Source organism: Triturus cristatus, chromosome 3_1 (assembly GCF_964204655.1).
Source record: "Triturus cristatus chromosome 3_1, aTriCri1.1, whole genome shotgun sequence".
In the NCBI taxonomy this organism is placed as follows: Eukaryota; Metazoa; Chordata; class Amphibia; order Caudata; family Salamandridae; genus Triturus; species Triturus cristatus.
In genome coordinates, this window is record NC_140583.1 from 902,596,615 (window position 1) to 902,610,749 (window position 14,135).

Genomic DNA, 14,135 nt, shown 5'->3' on the forward strand with positions numbered 1-14,135 from the left:
AGCAGTGCATTGCGGGCGCACAAGTTATAGTTAGCAAAACTAACTATAACAAAGGAATTTCTATGGTTTTGTACGAGTGAAATGTCCAGCTAACTATAACACACCTGAAACCTATGTTTTTTTCTGTGAATATATATATATATATATGTATCTATACATATATATATATATTTATTCACTGAAAAAACCATAGGTTTCACACACGTTATAGTTAGGAATTAGCATTTAAAAAACCTTGCAAATTCACTGAAAAAACCATAGGTTTCACACATGTTATAGTTAGCGGAAATTTTACTGATAAAAAACCAGTGAAATTCCCCCGTTATAGTTAGTGCAGGCAACTATAACTCACGCGACCGCAATCCTCTGCTGATGCTAATACTGTATTTAGACACTTATTTGCCCATGTCTTCTTCCATACAGTTTTAGCTATACATATATTTCAAATATTTTTTTTTCATAAAGACACATATGTCATCAGCAGAAGATTGCGGTCGCGTGAGTTATAGTTGCCTGCACTAACTATAACGGGGGAATTTCACTGGTTTTTTATCAGTAAAATTTCCGCTAACTATAACATGTGTGAAACCTATGGTTTTTTCAGTGAATTTGCAAGGTTTTTTAAATGCTAATTCCTAACTATAACGTGTGTGAAACTTATGGTTTTTTCAGTGAATTTGTACGGTTTTTTAAATGCTAAGTTACTTTACGCCATTCGTGGTGTGCGCGCCCACTTAACGCAGTTCGTTCCGTGCGCGCACGGTGCGCTTCGCGCACGGTGCACGCACAGTAAGCACGCGGTGCGCTTCGTGCACCGCGCGCCCACTTTACGCAGTTAGTGCCGTGCACGCACGGTGGGCACGCTGTGCGCTACGCGCACCGCGTGCCCACGTTACGCTAGATGGGCCATGTACGCACGATGCGCTTCGCGCACCGTGCGCACATGGAGGACATATGATGCGCTTCGTTGTGAAAAGTAATATTTTAATTTTTCACATCGGTGATATGCCATGCACAAATGGTGCCCTTCGGGCACCATTTGCACATGGGGTGGGGAGAGTATGGATAATATTTTTTTTTTTTAAACTTTTTACCGTACGCGTACGGTAAGCGTAATCGGCGAAATTATCGAAAAAATTAAAATTCCGTTTTTGGCCTTGGGGGATCCCCCAACATGGCTAGGTGCTTAGGAGCTGTCTAAACAGCCCCTTTACATGTTTTTGTCCTTTGTTTTTTAATCCCCACTCAGAGTGCGAGAGAGAAAATGGCGGCCGCCGCTTCCTGGTTTCGACCGATTCGAATGTTTACTAAGATCTAACAGCCAATCAGAATCGCGCTCGCGCACGTCACCGTACGCGTACGGTAAGCGCACCGTAAGCGCACCGTAAGCTGGCTCAGATATATATATTGATTTAAAGGCTATTTTCTCAGAATCTACTGAACAGATTTACACCAAACCTACAAAAGGCACTTCCTTGACCTGTAGACTACCTCTCTGCCAAATTTCAAGGAACTCTGTTCAGCCGTTCGGGCTGTAGCTGTGTCTAAAGGTCCTATGGAAAAATGCATGGGAAAAATGCGTTTTGGGACCCCCCTTTTATCTCAGCCCCCGCTTGACGAATCGCCCCGAGACTTTCAGGGTAGGAGCGGAGCGTAGCGCCCCACCTATTTTGAAAATTTCGCGAGGATTCGTCGACCGGCACCAAAGTTATTCAAAATAGAATGTTGCGGTTTTCCTATGGAAACAGGGTCCTAACTATAACTACCTACTGGCGACCGCCAGTAGGTAATATATATATTTATATATACATTTTACCTACTGGCAGTTGCCAGAAGGTAGTTATAGTTAGGACCTCGTTTCTATTCAAAAAGCGTTTTTTTCTTTTGCCAATATCTTTGGCGCCGCTTGACGAATCTTCGTGAAATTTTCAAAACTAATGGGAAGACTGGTTAGCTCCTGTGTTTTAATTTTTGGGGTGATTCATCAAGCAGGAGCCAAGGAAAAAAGGGGGGTCCCAAAGCGCGTTTTCCCCATGTTAATTTCCATAGGAATTTTGAAACAGGTTACAGCCCGAACTGCTGAACGAAGTTACTCCAAATTTGGCAAAATGGTAGGTCTTGGTCTAGAAAGCGTGCTTTTTTCAAATGGTGTAAATCCGTTCAGTAGTTTCTAAGAAATTCAAAAATAAAAAAATACCGATATCTGGGCAGAGCCTAACCACACATCTCATCGTGAGATCTGATTGGCTGTCAACACTTCATCCTGGAATTGCTGGCAGCCATCTGGGGACCAATATACATGATAGCACCCCACTGAAATGCACTGTATTGAATAGAAGGTTTTGAGGGTCACCAAAAGGAGAACTATAAAGGGTGATAACAGTCTTTAGTTACATTAGAATACATTTGTTGCGGCACCATACTAATTAGAATACATTTGTTGTGGCACCATACTAATTTTAGGTATTGTGGTGTGTTCTAAGGTGATTTTACCCTGTGAAAAACCTTCTGCTGGGATATCATGAATCATGTTTGAGAGAAAATTATTTTCTCATGCTTGCCCCATAGAGGTTTGGAAGGTGCTCCAGAAGCTAAAATGAGAGCATATTTTCTATAAATTCACATTATCTTTCTCAGTCATGTGAGAATGAAGTCTGACATTCTCAGTAAAACATGTACATCCAACAAGGACAGAGACTGTCAGTTGATTTCTTTGTGTTCTACTGCAGCCTCCCAGAGTGTTCTAAAGAACAACTAGAGAGCTAACAGTCTTACTTATGACAAAAGTATGGAACACCTGAAGACATCTTGATTGTAATAAATGGATAACACTTAAAACATTTAATTTAAAAAGGAACAAAATGAGGGGGTTCATTTTGTCATAGAAATTATGTTAGTGCTGTGGAAAGAAAAATTAGGACATGTTTTAAGTGAGATCTCAAATATCTTCCTGTTATACTTTAACAGGAGCAGCCTGTCAGTTGATTCCTTTGTGTTCTACTGCAGCTTCCCAGAGTGTTCTAAAGAACAACTAGAGCACTAGCAGTCTTACTTATGACAAACTTATGGCACACCTAAAGCCATCCTGATTGGAATAAACTGGTAATACTTAAAACATTTAATTTAAAAAAGAACTACATGAGGGGGTTCATTTTGTCATAGAAATTACGGTTAGTTCTGTAGAAAGAAAAAATAGGACATGTTTTTAGTGAGATCTCAAATATCTTCCTGTTATACTTCAAGAGGAGGAGCCTGTCAGTTGATTCCTTTGTGTTCTACTGCAGCTTCCCAGAGTGGTCTAAAGAACAAATAGAGCACTAACGGTCTCACTTATGACAAAATTATGGCACACCTGAAGCCATCTTGATTGGAATAAACTGGTAACACTGTTGCGAACAGAAGAAAGTCCACTCCAAGTAGTTTCTTAACTAGATTTATTCCAGGTATGATGTTATGTAGAGAACCCCACCAGAAGCAGCTTTCTTGCTGCTCAGCCCATACACCAACTGACATCCTCACTCATCCAACATTCCATGGTCACCTCTCACACCACCATTCCACTCCACAGTCACACTGGCTGAGCAGCAGTTATAACACATCTCCCTTTCTTTATACAAATGAGAATCAAATCCAAAAGAATCACAATATAAATGGTGCATGCAAAAGATGACAAAATGATAAATACATGTAACACTGTGGCATCAGAACAAAAACAATGTGCTACATGTACAGATGATGATATACATGTATAAAAGATAACAAAGAATAAATATTAGGAAGATGTAATCACTCCACGCAAATCAGCAATTCTACACACACCACTTTTCCCTTTCCACCATGTAAAAACAAAACATACGCACCATTAAAGCAAACCAAGATAACACACACACTACCATGCCAGAAAACACAAACTAAACCCAAATGCCAAATCAAGCTGGCTGGCCAGGCCAACAAGAGATAGAAAGAGTACAGACTAGAAAACGTGGTAAGAAACCTTTCTAAGACCTTAGAAGCTGTGGAAGATCATTCCACAGGGAACAAATGGCAGAAACATTGCCATCCACCCTTACCCGTAGTAAGGGTGGTAAGTGTGACCTATAAGTCCACACAGCACCTGAAACAGAACAAAATGGTTCCAGATACAACATAATAGTAAAGAAACCTCAAAAACACTTCTCCCAACACTAGCAGTCTTACTTATGACAAACTTATCGCACACCGAAAGCCATCCTGATTGGAATAAACTGGTAATACTTAAAACATTTAATTTAAAAAAGAACTACATGAGGGGGTTCATTTTGTCATAGAAATTATGGTTAGTGCTGTAGAAAGAAAAAATAGGACATGTTTTTAGTGAGATCTCAAATATCTTCCTGTTATACTTCAAGAGGAGGAGCCTGTCAGTTGTTTCCTTTGTGTTCTACTGCAGCTTCCCAGAGTGGTCTAAAGAACAACTAGAGCACTAACGGTCTCACTTATGACAAAATTATGGCACACCTGAAGCCATCTTGATTGGAATAAACTGGTAACACTGTTGCGAACAGAAGAAAGCCCACTCCAAGTAGTTTCTTAACTAAATTTATTCCAGGTATGATGTTATGTAGAGAACCCCACCAGAAGCAGCTTTCCTGTTGCTCAGCCCATACACCAACTGACATCCTCACTCATCCAACATTCCACGGTCACCTCTCACACCAACATTCCACTCCACAGTCACACTGGCTGAGCAGCAGTTATAACACATCTCCCTTTCTTTATACAAATGAGAATCAAATCCAAAAGAATCACAATATAAATTGTGCATGCAAAAGATGACAAAATGATAAATACATGCAACACTGGGGCATCAGAACAAAAACAATGTGCTAGATGTACAGATGATGATATACATGTATAAAAGATAACAAAGAATAAATATTAGGAAGATGTAATCACTCCACGCAAATCAGCAATTCTACACACACCACTTTTCCCTTTCCACCATGTAAAAACAAAACATACGCACCATTAAAGCAAACCAAGATAACACACACACTACCACGCCAGAAAACACAAACTAAACCCGAATGCCAAATCAAGCTGGCTGGCCAGGCCAAGAGATAGAAAGAGTACAGACTAGAAAACGTGGTAAGAAACCTTTCTAAGACCTTAGAAGCTGTGGAAGATCATTCCACAGGGAACAAATGGCAGAAACATTGCCCTCCACCCTTACCCGCAGTAAGGGTGGTAAGTGTAACCTATAAGACCACACAGCACCTGAAACAGAACAAAATGGTTACAGATACAACATAATAGTAAAGAAACCTCAAAAACACTTCTCCCAACACAAGATAAAGTGGAATGTGTGGGAACCATACTGATGGAGCAAGGACTCGTACAAAAGAGACTTGCTCTGAAGCAATTCGCTCCTTTAACTTACTAGCCAGTTATTAAGATTGTTTTGTGTGAAACTAATGTTCACCACATAAATATGCGGGTTAGTGAAGCTTGCTTATGTGTTTACTAATGATAATAACATGAACGAAGGACTAATCTTGCTCTAAACGGGGAAATCTTTACTGCGCATGCATCAACTGCATCTATGTATGTATGTACAGTATGACGAGCTAATGCGTGGAGGGAAATTCTTGCGCATGAGCAGAAGACACTAAAATGGAGACTTGAAGACTCGCGTGCATGGCATCTGCTTGCTTGAATGGAAACACGCTATTTTATTAAAGCTAACGCAGGAATAAGTCTAATAAATAAACTGGGATAGAGTAGAGATGGGTGGTATACAGTGAAACCATTTATTTTTTAAAGTAACATCTGTCTTTCTGACGTTATCACTAGTGCGTACTTGGGCCTCTCATGTATAACTGAAGTAAGCTGAGCCATGTGACAACCACGCATGGGCACTGAAAGTTAATCCAGAGTGATGACACAAAGGTTGCAGAGTGCCCAAGCCTGAGAACGGATGGTGAAAAGTTCACCTGAATGGACCTACATGTTAGATTTTAACAAATGTTGCAAATGAAATGTGAATGCAGGTGGGAAATACAGATCATGAATAAAAACTAAGGGGATGGGTTTGTGAACAATAGGTTAACTGAATTTAATCACATGTAAGCATGGTGTGATGATCTTCCCCCCTTGCCTGACCAATCAGATTTAGTATTTTTACGATATTGATACATTAATGGATGGAACATGTAGAACGAAAAGGTATAATTGAGATAGCTTCAATTAGTTAGTTAGTTTTGGAGGCAGAGATGCTGTGAGCGGGAGATGCTGTTGCTAGGAGAGAGATGCTGTGAGATGCTGATGAAGAACCCAATTGCAGAACCTCTATCCTAATTTAATTTGGTTAGACAGAAGATCGCGGAAGAATCTCGAGGAGGAAGAGAGTGTCAGAGAGGGGTGTGACACAACCGTCCGTATTCTAGAGAGGTCATCTATCTTGTACTGAGTCCTATCCTGAAGCCTTTGTTGCCTGATCAATCCCAGGGGGCCCTTACCAGCCCTTTGGTCAGGGGATTGGTCTTCACACCATTCTTGATAACTATAAAATTCTTGTTATTTGTAGATGTTCTTTTCTCTCTATCCTCTTTTTTTCCTCAGGCATTGTTCATTGAGTAAGTCCATGAGATATTCGATTGATGATTTAATTGAATTTTCTCTCCTATGAATGAGGGTGGCTGCATTGTGTATTTGTGATGGTTCACATGCATTTAATTTAGATAAAGATTTAAAAACTTCCCCAAGTCTGTAGTTATTTACATCTAGTTCAACTAATGGTCCATCGACCAGAGGAAAGAACATTTTGATCAGTGAAAGGTTAGTTAGGAGTATTGAATAGCTAATCTTGAAAATGTAGGAAAAATTACAAACTTTGACTCCAGTGGTTTACCCAACTATTGTGTGTGTTTATGGGCCCAGGTGAGTACAGGGTAGTGGAATATCTGTTGTTGGTACACCACTGGATCAATACCAAATGGAACACAAGCAAAAGCACAAAACATGTCTTAGGAACTGTAAGAAAGTGGCTCTGTATATACTGTTCCCAAATAGGTACAGTGTGCACAGAGTCCACAGTCCCCAGAGGTTTGGCAGAGACTAAAGTTAGATATAACCTTACTCTCTAAAGTGGTAGCTTGGTCGAGCAGTAAGGCAGTATCAGAGGACAGTGTAAAGCATTTGTTGTACATACTCAGTCAGCAAATGGTCTCACACACTCAAGAACTGAACCCTAGGCCAATGGTTTGTATATAAAAATATATGCTTGTTTTATTTTAGAACCAACAATAGGTATCAACATATACTTTCTCAGAATGAGATGCTTTAGATAAATACTTTCAATAGGCAATAGACTTTTGAATGCAATAGTTACAGTTGTTGCAATAGGCAACACAATTTCAAACACAATTATACATTGAGCTCAATGGGAATTTCTAGTTAAATGCAATAGATTACTTTTTGGATTACTTTTCTTACCACAGAACTGGATCCTAGATTCAGTCCAGGGACATCTCCTGTAAACAGTTGGGTAAAAACATTTTGGTTACAGTTGTGATTTTTAAGGAATATTATTGTATTTTAACCTCTTCCATGCTTATGACAAGCCCAGCTCGTCATGAGTCACAGTGGAGCGCGATTGATTCCCCACCTGTGCGGGCAAATAAATCAGTGGGCTGAGTCGTGATGAGCCCAGCTCGTCATTAGCACAGCTCCACTGTGACTTATGACGAGCTGGGCTCATCATGAGCAATGCGGTGCCGCGCCCCCGCCCGCCTGCACCGTGGGGGAATTACCCGCGCAGCGAAGGGGTTAAAAGTTGACACAGAAACTTTTTCACATAGAATCACCAATGTTATCCTATGGGAGGAAATTCACTTAGCAGGTAAGTAGGGTTATCGTTACTTTTTCTTACTCAGTGTTGGATCCTGGATCCAGCACTGGGGCATCTCCTGTAAACAGTTGAAAGAATGCGATTTTGTTATACAGGTGATTTTTAACGAATATTTGTAAGTTTGCAAAATCGACACAAGAATTTCTGGCAAGAAACAGGCAATGTTATCGTATTGAGGAAAATCAATTAGCTGTAAGTACGGTTGTAATTACTTTGCAGGGTCAGCGCTGGGCACCAAGATCCAGCACTGGGATCTCTCCTGATAACAGGTGAGTAAATTCATTTTTGTAATTCGGCTGATTTTAGGTGAATATTTTAAAGTTTCAAAACTCGACACAGAAGAATTTCCAAGTGAAACCAGTCAATGTTACCCTATGGAAGAAAAGTGAGTTATCGGCTTTTGGGTAAGTACTCGACTGGCAGAGTTAAGGTTCTGGGCATAGACTCAGGGGTCTCCCAGGGTCAGGTAGGTACAGTTGTTACACCCTCAGCAGCACAGGGGCAGCCGGGTGCAGAGTGAGTTAGGTTCAATGTTATCCTATGGGAGGCAGTGGGCCCTTGATTGGTGGCTGCTGGCTAGCAGGCCACGTGGCTGTGGGACCCGGGCTCCTGGTCCCTTACTCAGGGCAAGTGGGGAAGTAGATTAGAGTAGAGGTTGCACTGCCGGGGGCACTTGGGCGGCTGGGTGCAGGGTGCTTTTGAGCCGTCGGGTGCTCAATGAATTTCAATGGAGAAGCTCAAGGACGAACAAAGGCTGCAAGCTTGGGGACGAAGATTCTTCAGGTGCGATCACCACTTTGAGAGGTAATTTGGGTAGTTGGAGGATAGGTAGGCACCCAGGAGTTGTGCACAGGGGGCCGCAGGGCGCCGGGTGCAGGGGTGCCTTTTGGCATCGGGAAATCTTACCCTCTGCTGGTCGCGGTTGGAGGGGTCCCTGGTTCTGAGGCTGCAGGCGTCGTCAGGAGCGTCAAGGTGAGTCCTTGAGTGCTGGATTCGCTTGCTTTGATCAGTACCACAGCTTGTGGGAGTCCCAGTTAGTTAGAGTCACAAGGCAGTCAGGTCTTCTGGGGTTTTTGAGGTTGCTGACCACTGGAGATGCCGAGGTTTAGCAGGAGCAGGTTAGAGGGTCGACAGGCCTGTAGGGCGGGGGTCAAATAGGTTGGTGTCTTCCTCTTGTTAGCAGCTGCACGGCAGGTCTTCTTGTTTCTTGATCTTCTTTCTTGTTTCGGAATCTGGATCTGGAGAAGGAAGGTACAGGGTGTCCCTAAATACTAAATTTAGGGGTGTTACAGGTAGGTAAATGGCAGGGACCAATGGGTCCCTTCCTTGGGGTGGGTACACCCCCTATCCTGCCACTCTCCTGTAGAAGGGGGGCAGTAGCGTAGTCCTGATTGGGCAGGGCTTCCCATCTTCAAGATGGTGAAAGCCCGGAGATGTGCTTCACCTCGCCTCCCCCACCTGAGGGGTGGGGTTGGTAGAGGCTGGCACACCCTTGTCCTTACTTAGCTTTTCCCGCCTATCTTCCCGCCAGAGAGGGGGTCAGAGCCAGTTGCTGAGTACAGCAAGTGGCCTGGGGAAGCTCACAAAGGTGGCATTCCTTTGAAGCTTCCCCTGCCCATCCTGGGGGAGGAGACCTAGCACCTTGCCCAGGATGTGCATTGTTGCAGGCCCAGGAGAGCGGTTGGCTCTCTACCCAGGGGGCTCTGCAACATGTCTGCTGTGTGGCAGCCTAGGCAGCCCCTCAGACAAAACGTGGATTGTAGGTTAGGTTCAGGGGCAACTCTAAGTTGCCTTCTGTCGTGCATCTTACAGTAAATCCCACACTGGCATCAGTGTGGGTTTACTGTGCTGAGAAGTTTGATACCAAACTTCTCAGCCTTCATTGTAGCCATCATGGTGCTGTGGAGTTTGTGTTGACGACCTCCCAGCACCATATACTCTTAATGGCAGCACTGCACTTACAGTGCCCAGGAATGGACCTGGGTACTGTAGGGGCACAGGGCTCATGCACCTGTGCCCACACCACTGGCATAGGGCACCCAGCTAGAGGGGTGACTGAGGTATGCCAGGGCACTGTGTGTTGTGGGCATGGCAAACAGGGATGTGTGCCATGTTGACTCTTTGTTTTGTTCTGCACCAAGACACTCAGCCTGCAAAGGCAGTGTGTGTGTGTCAGGGTACAGGGCCTCTAAGGGTGGCACAATAAGTGCTACTGCCCTTAGGGGCCTTCTCTGGTCACAAGGCCCTGGGTACCTAGGGTACCATTTACGAGGGGCTGACATGTGGCCAGAGATGCCAATTGGGTTCAGGCTTCAACACAGTTTTAGGGAAGGAACATAGAACCTGGGTACCTGATTGGCAGGAGCCAAGGGCACACTCAGTCAAAGTACATCAGAAATTCAGCAAAAAGTGGGGGCATACCATGCAAGAAAGATGGCACTTTCTCACAGGAACTTTGCCCTGAAAGGCACACACCCCACGCAAACCTTGATGTGCAGGGAAAGAAAGTAAAATGCACCAAAATTACAGCAATCAACCTGAAAAACAGGAAAAATGTCAATGTGACAACCACACACCAGAACTCATGAACCTCCTACAAGTAGCATAACCTCTGGCAACACGAAATGCTGATAGAAAAGAACATCAAGACATTATAAGTACTTCATGAATATCCTGTAATGTTTTAAAACAAGTAACTCACGCTGGAAAATAAACCCCGGCTAACATTCTACCCCCCACCAAAAATGCATTCATTCATTAGGCTTGCTAAATGCCCTAGACCCATCCCCAGTAGGAAAGGAGGAAAACACAAACACCTCCATACAAACAGCACATCAGTAAACAAAACACAACAACATGTTAAGTACATGGCATGGGATATTAGCCCTAAGTAACACGGAAGAACACCGGTGAGTGAACTCTCACCCAAAACTCCACTGGAAATGCAGAAGTACATAACTAAAACAAGTGGTTAAAACTGTAGCTTAAAGGACAAAAAACAAAACAATTAATGATAATAACAGTGTAAGAAAGGATCAAGCTTGCCACAACAATTCCACGTGATAAGGTTCCACCAACATCTAAAGAGGGGCGCTTCTTCATCAATTCAAAAACTGCCGGTCTGGGCAAAATAGTGGTCGATGAAAGCATCACACAAACACTGAATTCCAGACAAAGAAAAATAAGTAGATGGATCCTGCAGGTAGTTCAGTTAAAACACAGCAACCTCTATCACACGTAGAAAAAAGCTGCACACAATGAATAAGACACAAGCTGGCACAACGTGAAATGCCAGCTCACCGGTTGCATTTTACTTGGACCCCGTATTGCGTATTTTGCACAAATTACTTGAGATTGATCTTGCGAAACATTGAACTTTACAATTCTGTTAACCTGAAGTTGCTCTGAACTGGGCATTGTAACAACCGTTTTTACATATTGGTTTTAATGAATTCTCATTTTATTGTATTAAGAAAGAGGATTTACTGTTTTTATGTACACTTTTATGATCTATGTTTCTAAATCAGATCGAAAAATGTTTATTGACTTGAATTGAAGTCTCCCAAGATGGCCACCAGTGAAAAAGGAGCCCAAATGTAGCACAAATAACACCCATATGTAGCCCACGTATAGCCCAACGACAGAAGTGTGGAAAATTCCAGAACCAGTTTGGGCACTTTTAGAAGTCAGTTGGTAAGGGTTAATATTTCTAACCAATAGAAATGTGTTTTATAATTTGAAATAATGTAGGAAGGAATGTGATTTGTTACTTACATATATTTGTGTGGAGAAAGAGAGGGAAACTTTGCCATTATTGGTTTTGCCTTGCTGAGAGCAGTGCATTACATTTATTGTGTGCATAAGAAAATCTTTTCTGAGTTTCTGATATTTTATATTCTACAAATCAATTTGGAAGGTGAGTTATAAATTTGTGATGTGTATTATGTCTAAGCTTTATTTTTCAAGTTAAATAATTAATCAAGAACTTAGATGTTTGAAATATATTATTAAATGTAGAGCTGTTTATTGTAGTTTGTTTTCTTGTAGTTAAATGTTGTTTGAAATAGATTTTGTTTAATTTTATGCATATATTGGAATATGGATTAGTGATTATGGTAGTTTGTTTTAGTGTGTGGATATGTATATTTGTAGTATACCGCATAATTTTAGCTGTTGCTTTACATTTGGAGGTGGAGTCTGTCAACTTTTAAGGTGTGCATGGACTTCTGCCTCAAAGTATATTTCTACTTGTGTATGTATTTTCATATGTTTTATACATTTGGAGGTGCATGATGTATAACAAAGAGGTGTTGTTGCTTTTTATGTGGTAGGCTCAAGATTGTGAGTACTAGAATAATGGTGAAGATGCAGCCCAAAAGTGTGGTGTAAAAGATGATGACATAAGGTGTCATTAGTTAGGCTTCTTTATTTTAAGTTTCTAGAGAGCTACAGTTGAAGTGTGCTGCGTAATGTTTGATGTTTTCTTGAAATTGGAAGTTTGTTCTGTGTTTTTTTAGGTTTGGATATTGTTATGGTAAAGACATATTCATGTATGGTTTTAGTAATTTGGTGAGACTTTTACTAAAGATATGTGAAGGGTTCTTACTTTCTATTTGGGTAGGTGTAATATTATAAGTAGTTGTAGAATGGTTAAGCAGTAGCCTGAAAGTGAGGTTTGAAATGTTTGTAGAGATGTTATTTATTAGAGTAATTTGTATGATGTGAAAAAAGTTATATTTCATATATACTGCATAATTGTCAGTGTCTGTTTGAAAATTGAAGTGTACTCTGTGAAGTTTTGAGCTATGCATGGTGTTGTAACTGAGATATGTGTCTACTTGCTCTTACACTTATAGAATCCCCCAGGCACTACCTTTACACTCCTGTAATCACTCCGGCAGTACCGTAGTACTTCTGTAATTACCCAGACAGTACTCATGCACTTTTAAAATCACCCACTCACTTTTTATGTGTTCCAGTAATCCCCCAGATATTACCCTGCAGTCATGCAATCACCCAGGCACTAGTTATGTACTACCCCTACAGTTATGCAATCATGCAGGCTGTACCTATGTAGTCATATAATAACCCACACACTATCCTTGCAGTCATAGAATCACCCAGGCCCTTCTGTTGCATTCATCTATTCACCTAGGTATTACTCAAAACTCATCTATGTCTTCAGCTGCTATTTATACATTTCTCTATGCACTCAACGTGTATGTTTGCACTCATGCAATTAGCCAGTCACTATCCATCTTTTCCTGCAATAATCCAGTGACTACCCTTCAACTCATTCAATCACCCAAGAACTACCCATGGAGTTTTGGAATCACTCTGGCAGATCTATTACATGTCTCAGTTTCTAGGTTTTACTATATTCCAGAAATATTGTATACCTATTTGTTTTGGATTTGAAATGGTAGAGATGTGTGTATGCACGTGTTTAACAATATGGAGAGATTTATGGTTTAATCATGTAATAGAGTGCTGCTTTATATTTGGCTAGGCCCAACACTCATGCTGTTATAAAACACTCAAGTACTACCCATGCAGTCTTCAAATGATCCAGGCACTACATATGCACTACTGTAATTACTCAGGTATTACTGCTTAGGCCTGGGCGGTAAATTCCGTTCTGCTCGCGGAATTTGCAGAATTTCGGTAATTTTGCGTTCCACGGAGAATGCGAAATTGCCCAAAATTCTGCTTTCCGCGACTTCGCGAAATTTTTTCTTGTTCGCGTTCTCAAAATGCGTGTTCGCGAGATATTTCTCCCCGAGCATGCAAACAGCAACTGTGAACAGGAAAAAAGCATCGCGAACATGCAATTCCGCGTGTTCGCGGAATTTCTGCATGTTCGCGGAGATTTTTTACCGTTTCGCGGAAATTTACGTAACGCGATTACGCAAATTCCGCCCACCCCTATTACTGCTGCACTCATGCAATCATCTAGGCACTACCTATGCAATCATGCAATCACCAAGGTATTACTCATGCACTCTTTCAATCATGTAGTCAGTACTCATGCACTTATATAATCACCCAGGCACTACCTATGCACTCATGCAATCACCCAGGTATTACTCATGCACTCTTTCAATCACCAAGACACTACTCATGCACTTTTATAATCACCCAGGCACTACAGTTGCACTACTTCAATCACTGAGGCACTACCCTTGTACTTATGTAATCACTCAGCAAGTAGTCATGCTTTTATGAAATCACCCAGGCACTACCTTTG